Source organism: Capra hircus, chromosome 17 (genome assembly GCF_001704415.2).
Source record: "Capra hircus breed San Clemente chromosome 17, ASM170441v1, whole genome shotgun sequence".
In the NCBI taxonomy this organism is placed as follows: domain Eukaryota; kingdom Metazoa; phylum Chordata; class Mammalia; order Artiodactyla; family Bovidae; genus Capra; species Capra hircus.
Genome location: NC_030824.1, coordinates 32,733,724 through 32,744,158, shown reverse-complemented (window position 1 = coordinate 32,744,158; position 10,435 = coordinate 32,733,724). Strand labels below are relative to the sequence as shown.

General features: G+C 38.6%; 1 pseudogene; it reads left to right on the top strand.

The window, feature by feature from the left end:
- On the top strand, positions 7,086-7,689 carry LOC108637863 (annotated as a pseudogene).

Here is a 10,435-nt window from a genome sequence, read left to right as displayed (position 1 = left end):
TCTTATGGTTTTTCATCCTGAATTTAGGTCTTTAATCCATTCTTAGTTTGTTTTTATATGTGGTGTTTGAGAATAACCTTATCTGATTTATTTACAGGTAGCAATCCAGTTTTCCAAGCACCACTTATTAAAGATAATGTATTTTATTATAGATTAATTGACAAGTATTGCCTGGGTTTATTTCTGGGCCTTTTACTCTAACCCATTGACCCATGTGTCTGTTTTTGTGCCAGTACCTTACCAACTTGATTACTGTAGTTTTGTAGTATAGTTTGAAGTCAAGGAGTATGATTTTTCCAGCTTAGTTTTTTCTCATGATAGTTTTGGCTCTTCAGGGTCTCTTGTGCTTTCCATATAAATTTTAAAACCATTTGTTCTAGTTCTGCAAGAAACACTATTGGTGTTTTGATATGGCTAACATTGAATCTGTAGATTCCCTTGGATTTTTTTAACAGTATTAATTGTTCTAACACATGAACATGGTGCATCTTTCCAACTGTGTGTGTCATCTTCAGTTTCTTTCACTGACATCTTAAATTTTTCTGAGTACAGTTCTTTTACCTCCTTATGTAGTTTCATTAATGGGTATTTTATTCTTTTTGATGCAATTGTTAATGAAATTGTTTCCTTAAATTCTATTTCTTAGTGTATAGAAATGAACAGATTTCTCTGTAGTTTTTTGGTGGTATCTTTAAGATTTTCTATATATTGTATCATGTTATCTGCAAACAATTTTACTTCTTACTTTCAATTTTGGACTCTTTTCATTTCTTTTTTTCTCTGATTTCTGTGACTAGGAGTTCTACTATTACATTACCTATAGAGGATATTGATGATTTTACTATTTTTATTTTTTACCATTCTATCAGCTTTGTACATAAATGACTTAATACTTTGTAAATGTCGTTTATACCTTTACTGTATATTTGCCTTTACCAATAAACTTTTTCATTTAATCATTGTAATTTTACTAGTTGTGACCTTTTTTTTTCCCAAGTGGAGAAGTTCCTTTTACATTTCTTATGAAGCTGGTTTGGTAGTGTTGAACTCTCTTAGTTTTTGCTCATAAGCTTTTTTTTTTTTTTAATTTTTTTTTTAAAAATTTTATTTATTTATTTATTTATTAAATTTTAAAATCTTTAATTCTTACATGCGTTCCCAAAGATGACATGATCCTCTACATGGAAAACCCTAAAGACTCCACCAGAAAATTACTAGAGCTAATCAATGAATATAGTAAAGTTGCAGGATATAAAATCAACACACAGAAATCCCTTGCATTCCTATACACGAATAATGAGAAAGTAGAAAAAGAAATTAAGGAAACAATTCCATTCACCATTGCAACGAAAAGAATAAAATACTTAGGAATATATCTACCTAAAGAAACTAAAGACCTATATATAGAAAACTATAAAACACTGATGAAAGAAATCAAAGAGGACACTAATAGATGGAGAAATATACCATGTTCATGGATCGGAAGAATCAATATAGTGAAAATGAGTATACTACCCAAAGCAATTTACAAATTCAATGCAATCCCTATCAAGCTACCAGCAACATTTTTCACAGAACTAGAACAAATAATTTCAAGATTTGTATGGAAATACAAGAAACCTCGAATAGCCAAAGCAATCTTGAGAAAGAAGAATGGAACTGGAGGAATCAACTTGCCTGACTTCAGGCTCTACTACAAAGCCACAGTCATCAAGACAGTATGGTACTGGCACAAAGACAGACATATAGATCAATGGAACAAAATAGAAAGCCCAGGGATAAATCCACACACATATGGACACCTTATCTTTGACAAAGGAGGCAAGAATATACAATGGAGTAAAGACAATCTCTTTAACAAGTGGTGCTGGGAAAACTGGTCAACCACTTGTAAAAGAATGAAACTAGATCACTTTCTAACACCCCACACAAAAATATGCTCATAAGCTTTTAATCTGTCTTTTAAATCTGAATGAGAGCCTTGTTCGGTAGTTTAGTCTTGGTTGTAGGGTTTTCTATTTTACATTTTTAATATATCATTTTACTCCCTTTAGTTTCTATGGTTTCTGCTGAAAAATCAGCCTTATGGGAATTCCTTTGTATGCTACTTTTTGCTTTTCCTTTGCTACTTTTAATATTCTCTATCTTTAAGTTTTGCCATTTTAGTTATAATATCTCTTGCTCCAGTTCTCTTTGGGTTGATTCTAAACTGGATTATCTGTACTTCTTGGACTTGGATATCTATTTCCTTTCCCAGGTAAAGGAGATTTTCAGCTATTATGTCTTCAACTATGCTCTCAGCCTCTTTCTCTCTATATTCTCCTTCTGTCTATATATGGTAATATTCTATACATTCTATTGGTCTACGTTCTCTTCTGATGCTATTTCAGAGGTCTCTTAAGCAGTCCTCTTTTTTTTCTTTTTCTCTTTCTTTTCTTCTGTTCAGCCTCAGTGATTTCCAGTGCTCTGTTTTTCAGCTCATTTATCTGTTCCTTTGTATCATTTAGCCTGCTTTTATTCTTTCTAGATGTTTTTCATTTCTTTTTTTTATTATTTTTAAAATTTTTATTTTTACTTTATTTTTATTTACAATACTGTATTCGTTTTGCCATACATTGACATGAATCAGCCACGGGTGTACATGAGTTCCCAATCCTGAACCCGCCTCCCACCTCCCACCCCATATCATCTCTCTGGATCATCCCCGTGCACCAGCTCCAAGCATTCTGTATCCTGTATCGAACATAGACTGGTGATTCATTTCTTACATGATAGTATACATGTTTCAATACCATTCTCCCAAATCATCCCACCCTCTCCCTCTCCCACAGAGTCCAAAAGTCTGTTCTAAACATCTGTGTCTCTTTTGCTGTTTCACATACAGGGTTATCATTACCATCTTTCTAAATTTCATATATATGTGTTAATATACTGTATTGGTGTTTTTCTTTCTGGCTTACTTCACTCTGCATAATCGGCTCCAGTTTCATCCACCTCATTATAACTGATTCAAATGTATTCTTTTTAATGGCTGAGCAATACTCCATTGTGTATATGTACCACAGCTTTCTTATCCATTCATCTGCTGATGGACATTCTTCATCTCTTTTTGGTTATTCTTCATACTGTCTCTTTGTTAAAAACTTCCAGCTTTTCACTCTGTGCATCTATTCTTCTTCCTACTTCTTCCATTATTTTTACAGTCACTATCCTGAACTCTTTCTTAGGTTGTCTGCCTATATCCACTTCACGTAGTCCTCCTTCTGTTGTTTTATTTTGCTCCTTTTTGGGGAACATATTCCTCTGACACCTTATTTTTCCTGATTTGCTATATTTATTTTTACCTGCTTGGTAGGTTGGTTATAATTCCAAGCCTTGGAGAAATGCATTTTCTTAGATGCATTCTATACATCCTGGGAGCACATGTTCTTCTTGTCCCCAGAGCTGTATGCTCTAGAGTTACTTCTATAAGAGTTGTGTGGTTTTTCTGGTTGGTGGGATAACTATGTGGGCAGCCTGGTAGAATTAGTTGACCACTGGTCCAGTTGGTTGCTAGGTCCTGCCTCATGTGAAGATTGTCAGTGGCTAGTTGTCAACATGAGGTCACAAACTAGCAGATTGCAGAATGCCAAGGACCCAAGGGCTAGTGATGGGTTACTGGTGGGTAGAGACTAGTCCAGGAGACCCCAGGGCTCTTGGGGTCTGGTTAAAAGGCACAGGGGTCCAAGAACTGATGTTGGATAATTGGTAAATGGTGTTTCTTCCTGATAATGTTGGCCTGGGGTTTCTTGAAGGGGGTCTTAAGGCATCTTGATGGCTAGAAGGTGAGACAATTAGTTGCTTGGCCTGATGCATCCCAGCAATGGTGACTACAAACCACTGGATCAGGGCCAGACTGAGCCCTGAGTTAATACATTAGAGGAAGTATTCCAAAATAACACTTGCATCACCAGTGTCCACAAGATAAAAGGAGCTCCCCTAAATGGCTTTCGCTAGTGTCTGTGTCCCCAAGGTAAGCTGCAGTCACTTCCTGCCTCTCCAGGAGAATCTTAAGCATCAGCAGGTTGGTATGATCTAAGCATCTAGCAAATTATGGCTTTTTCCCTGAGCTCTGAAGCCAGAGCATATGTGATTTGGTGGGTGTCACTCAAGAGTGACATCACTATTTCCTCTCACACTCTGGAACTCCCCAAAGTAAGCCCAGTGGATTTTGCAGCCAAAAGCTCCAGGGATTCATCTTCCTGTTGCAGTATTCCCATGCTACAGAACCCACATGGGTCTTGGACCTCTCACTCCTTTGGGTGAACCTCTGTAGCATAATTGTTCTCTTTGTGGGCAGTCCACTTGAACGTATTGGACTTGACTATATTGCAACTATGTCCCTCCTACCCATCTTGTTGTGATTTATTTTTTAATAACTTTAGTTCTGAAGGATCTTTTCTAGTAGATCTGGTCTTTCTTCATTGATGGCTGTTTTCCAAATAATTGTAAATTTGATATGCTTATAAGAGAGAATGAGCTCAGGGTCTTTCTACTATTCCATCTTGCCAACTATTAATTGAATTTCATATTTAAGAATTAATAATCGCAGAGTTAATAATTTCAGCATAAAATTTAAACCAGCCTTCTTTTGGAAGTAATCTATCCAACAAATTACAACAGAAAAATAATGATTCCTATTTCTCTCACTGCATTCCCACTATGGAAATGTATTCAGACTCAAGAAACAAAGCAATTTATGTAGTTGAATTTGCAGGGAGAAGGTGAAACAGTGCCTAAAGCCATAATTTGTAACAGCATACTGAAAAATATTCATCAACCACAGATGGAGCTCAAATTATCTGCAGTACAAAACTGGGAATACCTGTAAGTTAGAGGTAGTTCAGAAGGTAATAAAGGCAGTTGACAGATTCTTCACCAAATGTTCCTTCTGGAGACCTGTCTACTCCCTTCAGAGGGAAAATCATTCTATTGCTAGATTTGGCATGTTGCTTCAGAGACAGCCTTCTGCTGTATTTGCTTGTACTGACAGTAATTTAAAAGTGACCACACATTTTCCAGAGCAATATAGGTTTGCTTACAATGCTATTTATGATCCAATATAGATTTTCCTTTTTTCTCTAAGTGCTAAAGGAGAATAAAAGTCCATGGATAAAAAAATTTGTTCACTTTGTGTTGGTTTACATTGAAGAGTTTTTTGTTTGGAAAATATGCTAAAATCCATTTACAGATTTAAACTGAAAGAGTAATATAAGCCTAATAAATCATTTTAAACTATAATTATTACATATCAATGAAAAATTAATTTAAAAATGATAAGATCTTGTCTACTAATCAAAGCTCTAGCCAGGACATACTGGTAAAAATGATAAAGAAGGGATTATATTTATTCTACTTTTTCATAACCATAACAGTATAAGTTATGTTTTCATCTCAAATCTTTAGAAAACTTATGGTGAATTTAAAGCAGATTAACATTTATACATATATATATTTATATATATATTAATATATAAATGAATATACAGTTGACTCTAAAATAACATAGGTTTGAACTGCATGGGTCCACTGATATGTGATTTTTCAAAATCATAAATGCTACAGTACTACACAATCTGTAGTGGTTTGTATATATGTAAGTGGTATCACAGATGCAGAGGAATTGCATATATGAAGGGCTGACTATAAGTTATACACAAAGATTTTCAACTGTGAGGAGGGTCAGTTCCTCTAACCTCTACATGACTCTTGAACAAGAGTCAACCATGTTAAATGAACCAATTAATAAATACTTGAGATAGAGATAGATGATCTCAAAAAATGAGACCAAAAGATAAGTGAAAATAAAGAGATTACATATCCTTAAGACTATCTTAAAAAAAAATAGATCTCTAAGTGTGATTACTGGAACAATAGTATAAGTACCAATTGGAAAACTGCTAGGAATGCAAGTTTTTGGGATCCTCATCAAACCTGCTGAATCTAGAACTCCAAGTTTGTGAATCTATAATCTGTGTTTTAACATGTGTTCATGGGTTTGTGGTGCTTGGTAAAGCTAAAGAAGCATTTTCTTAAGATGACCATCTGTGGATCCTAATATTCCTTATATGAAGTAAAGTTCCTGATTCCTCATGAAAATCCTGTCTTTGCAGAAATGTTAAATCTCCATTTTCCTCTATCACTTCTTTGCGCCTTTCTGACATCAGTCATCATGCTTGTATCCAAGTCATTAACAGCTGAATATGCCTAATAAATTACCTACAGACATGAAGCTTGATCTCACTTTATACCCACAGCCACACTAAGGTCAAGTGGGTTTTTAGTGCTGCTTCAAAATCTTATGTCATAACCCAGACAATTCACGTTTCTATTCCCCTAGACTATCCCATGCCTTCTCCTCACTCCACTCTAGATCTCTTCTCTCAATCTCATTCAAATTGGATAACCATGCTTCCTATTTATGAGGAAACCAGAAAATATCAGAATAGTATTTGCACTTGAGAGACCATCACTTTTAACAACTTGCATCCTGCTCATTTACTCTGCTGTCTCTACCGTCCCAGTGAAAGTTCTAGGTGTGCCTCTATTAAGGAAGGAGTTCCATCTTCTCTTATCTCATCAAGGGCAGAAGTATTAAAAAAAAAAAAAAGGCAACCCTTTCTTGCATCGTTTTATTTTCCTCTTTACAGAGCATTTTTATAAGCACATAAACACCTTTTTTTTTTCCATTAAAAAAATCCTCCCTTGACCCACAAGATTTGTTACTACGTCCTCAAACCTTTATTGTCATCTTTTCTCTCTTTGTTTTCTGCTCCAGTCACATTGTCTCTTTCGTGGTTCCTCAAGTACGCCAGGCATGTGTCTGTGTGCTAAGCCACCTCACTCGTGCTACTCTTTGCAACTCTATGGACCATAGCTGCCGGTCTCCTCTGTCCATGGGATTCTCCAGAGAATACTGGAGTGGAACTTCAGATCGCAGTCAGAGAAGGCGGGAGCTGATTTGGGCAAAGCTACTCTGCTGATCTGACAAGACCCAGTTGCCGGCTCGGCCCCAGCTCTGGCCTCAGCAGCAACCCTACGAGGCGATGGCTAAGGTGTCAGTATTGAGCATGGTGGTACGGAAAAATCCGAGCCTTTTCCACAGCGCTTTCTGGTTCGAGATCAGCTTCGAGTGCAATGAGGCCCTGGCAGACTACCTGGAGTGGAAGATCGTTTATATTGGCTCAGCTGAGAGTGAGTTTGATCAAATCCTAGACTCTGCTGGTTGGCCCTGTCCCAGCAGGGAAACACATGCTCATCTTTCAGGTGGATGCCCCCAATTCATCCCTCATCCTCGAGACGGATACCCTGGGAGTGACCATGGTCCTCATTACCTGCAGCGACCACAGAGAGAAGTTCATCCGAGTCAGCGACAACCTCGACAATGGGTACCTCAGCAGCTAGCTGTGTGAGAACCCGCCCCTGAAGTCAAACTTCTCTCAGTGCCAGTGGAACATCTTGGCCTCAAATCCCCGGGTGAATTGCTTCCACATCAACTGGGACAACAACACCAACAGGCTGGAAGCCATAGAGAACCAGGACCCTGCCCTGGGCTGCTGTCTCCCCCTCAGCTGCACTGGTATCAAGGGCTTGGGTCTCCCTGGCTGCAAAATGGGCCTCCTCCGTCAGAACTCTATTGACTTCATTTAACTGTTGGACTCCAGGCCCTACCTGGGCCCAGTTGGGACTACAACCAGTCTCCTGGCACATCTGGAGGGACAGCCAGGCCTCCTGGAGAGTCTCGGGGAGGCCATGTGGAGGACTTTGGGGCCATGAGCTATCCAGAGAAGTCAAAACCTGGACCCCAGGAAGAAAGGGGCTTCTGGTGTCTTCTAGCCTTGGCCCAGAGGATAATCTCCCCTCTACTGCCCAGGCCTGAAAGAAGCAAGTACTCAGCCCTTAATTCTTTCTGTCTTGTGTCCTTTCTGTCTTCCACATACACTATAAACCCCATCTGTGGGCCATTGTGTCACCATCATCCAGGGAGTGCCATTAACCCAAAACTCTTCTAATAGACCACTCTGTGTTGAGGCTTTCTTGGTTAATACCTGGCAAGGCTCTGACCCTGTTGGGCCAAAGGTTCTGACATTCACTTCCCTTCCCAACCATCTGAGCAGATCCACTCAGCTTTCTGGAGTCCCAGGCCAGGAGTCTTGGTAGAAGATGGACTCAGACACACTTTCTTGTCCTTTTACTAGGATGATTTTTAGGTCTTTTTAATTCAGTAGCACTCTGGAAAACTCTATTCCCATAAAGATGATCAGTAGGATACTAAGAAAAGATGGTTGACTCTCCTTTGAGTCACAACCATCTTCCTCTTACCTCCCAACTGGATCTGGCTTTCCCTGGAGGCTGCTCCTTAGAGAAAATGGCATTTTGAAGGGACCTGCTGTTATTAGTTTGTCTCAATATCGGTTTCAGGATCTCTCCGCTTTTGGCTGCCTTGATCTGAGCTCTGCCAAAACCTCTTGTTCTCAGGTCAGACCAGGGAAGTAATAGGGACCTTTCTCCCCTGCCATGCTCCCCACCCTCAAGCCCATCCCCTCACTGCTATGTGGATATTGTTGTGATTGCACTTTGTATATTAAAAGGTTTTTATATTAAATGTTTGAAAGTGAAAGTGAGTCACTCAGTCATGTCCGACTCTTTGACTGAGGAGCCTGGTAGGCTACAGTCCATGGGATTTTCGAGGCAAAAATACTGAAGTGGGTTGCCATTTCCTTCTCCAATAAAATGTTGGTTGATCTAAAAATAAAAAGCACTTAAACTAAACTCTTTTCTGCTTAAAAAAAAAAAAAAAAGAATACTGTAGTGGGTTGCGATGCCCTCCTCCTAAGAATCTTTTCTCAGAGCAGTTTTATTTGCCTGGAATTTTCTTTCCCCAAACAGTTGTTTGGTAGACTCTCTCATCTCTTCAAGGCTCACTTTATCTGTGAGACTAACTAGAATAAACCTACTTAATAGTGGACCATCATTCTGAGCACTGGTATTCCTGCATCTCTTATTTTTACGAATTTTCCTTGATTCTACAGCATGTAGCAGAAATAGATGTTTTTCTAGTACTCTTGCTTTTTGGATGATCCAGTGGATGTTGGCAATTTGATCTCTGGTTCCTCTGCTTTTTCTAAAACAAGCTTGAACATCTGGAAGTTCACAGTTCATGTATTGCTGAAGCCTGGCTTGGAGAATTTTGAGCATTACTTTACTAGCATGTGAGATGAGTGCAATTGTGCAGTAGTTTGAGCATTCTTTGGAATTACCTTTCTTTGGGATTGGAATGAAAACTGACATTTTCCAGTCCTGTGGCCACTGCTAAGTTTTCCAAATTTGCTGATGTATTGAGTGCAGCACTTTCACAGCATCATCTTTTAGGATTTGAAAGAGCTCAACTGGAATTCCATTACCTCCACTAGCTTTGATCGTAGTGATGCTTCGTAAGGCCTACCTGACTTCACATTCCAGGATGTCCAGCTCTAGGTGAGTGGGAGTGATCACACCATCATGATTATCTGGGTTGTGAAAATCTTTTTGTACAGTTCTGTATATTCTTGCCACGTCTTTATATCTTCTGCTTCTGTTAGGTCCATACAATTTCTGTTCATTATTGAGGCCATCTTTGCATGAAATGTTCCCTTGGTGTCACTGATTTTCTTGAAGAGATCTCTAGTCTTTCCCATTCTACTGTTTTCCTCTATTTCTTGCATTGATCGCTGAGGAAGGCTTTCTTATCTCTCCTTGCTATTCTTTGGAACTCTGGATTCAAATAGGGGTGTATCTTTCCTTTTCTCCTTTAGTTTTTGCTTCTCTTCTTTTCACAGCTATTTGTAAGGTCTCCTCAGACAGCCGTTTTGCTTTTTTGCATTTATTTTTCTTGGGGATGATCTTGCTCCCTGTCTCCTATGCAATGTCACAAACCTTCATCCATAGTTCATGAGAAACTCTGTCTATCAGATCTAGCCCCTTAAATATTTTTCTCTATTTAAATCTATTTCCAACATCTGCTGGATCATCGAAAAAGCAAGAGAGTTCCAGAAAAACATCTATTTCTGCTTTATTGACTATGCCAAAGCCTTTGACTGTGTGGATCAAAATACACTGGCAAATTCTTAAAAAGATGGGAATGCCAGACCACCTGACCTGCCTCTTGAGAAACCTGTATACAGGTCAGGAAGCAACAGTTAGAACTGCATATGAAACAACAGACTGGTTCCAAATTGGAAAAGGAGTGTGTCACGGTTGTATACTGTCACCCTGCTTATTTAACTTATATTCAGAGGACATCATTAGAAACGCTGGGCTGGAGGAAGCACAAGCTGGAATCAAGATTGCTGGGAGAAATATCAATAACCTCAGACATGCAGATGACACCATCTTTATGGCAGAAAGTGAAGAGGAA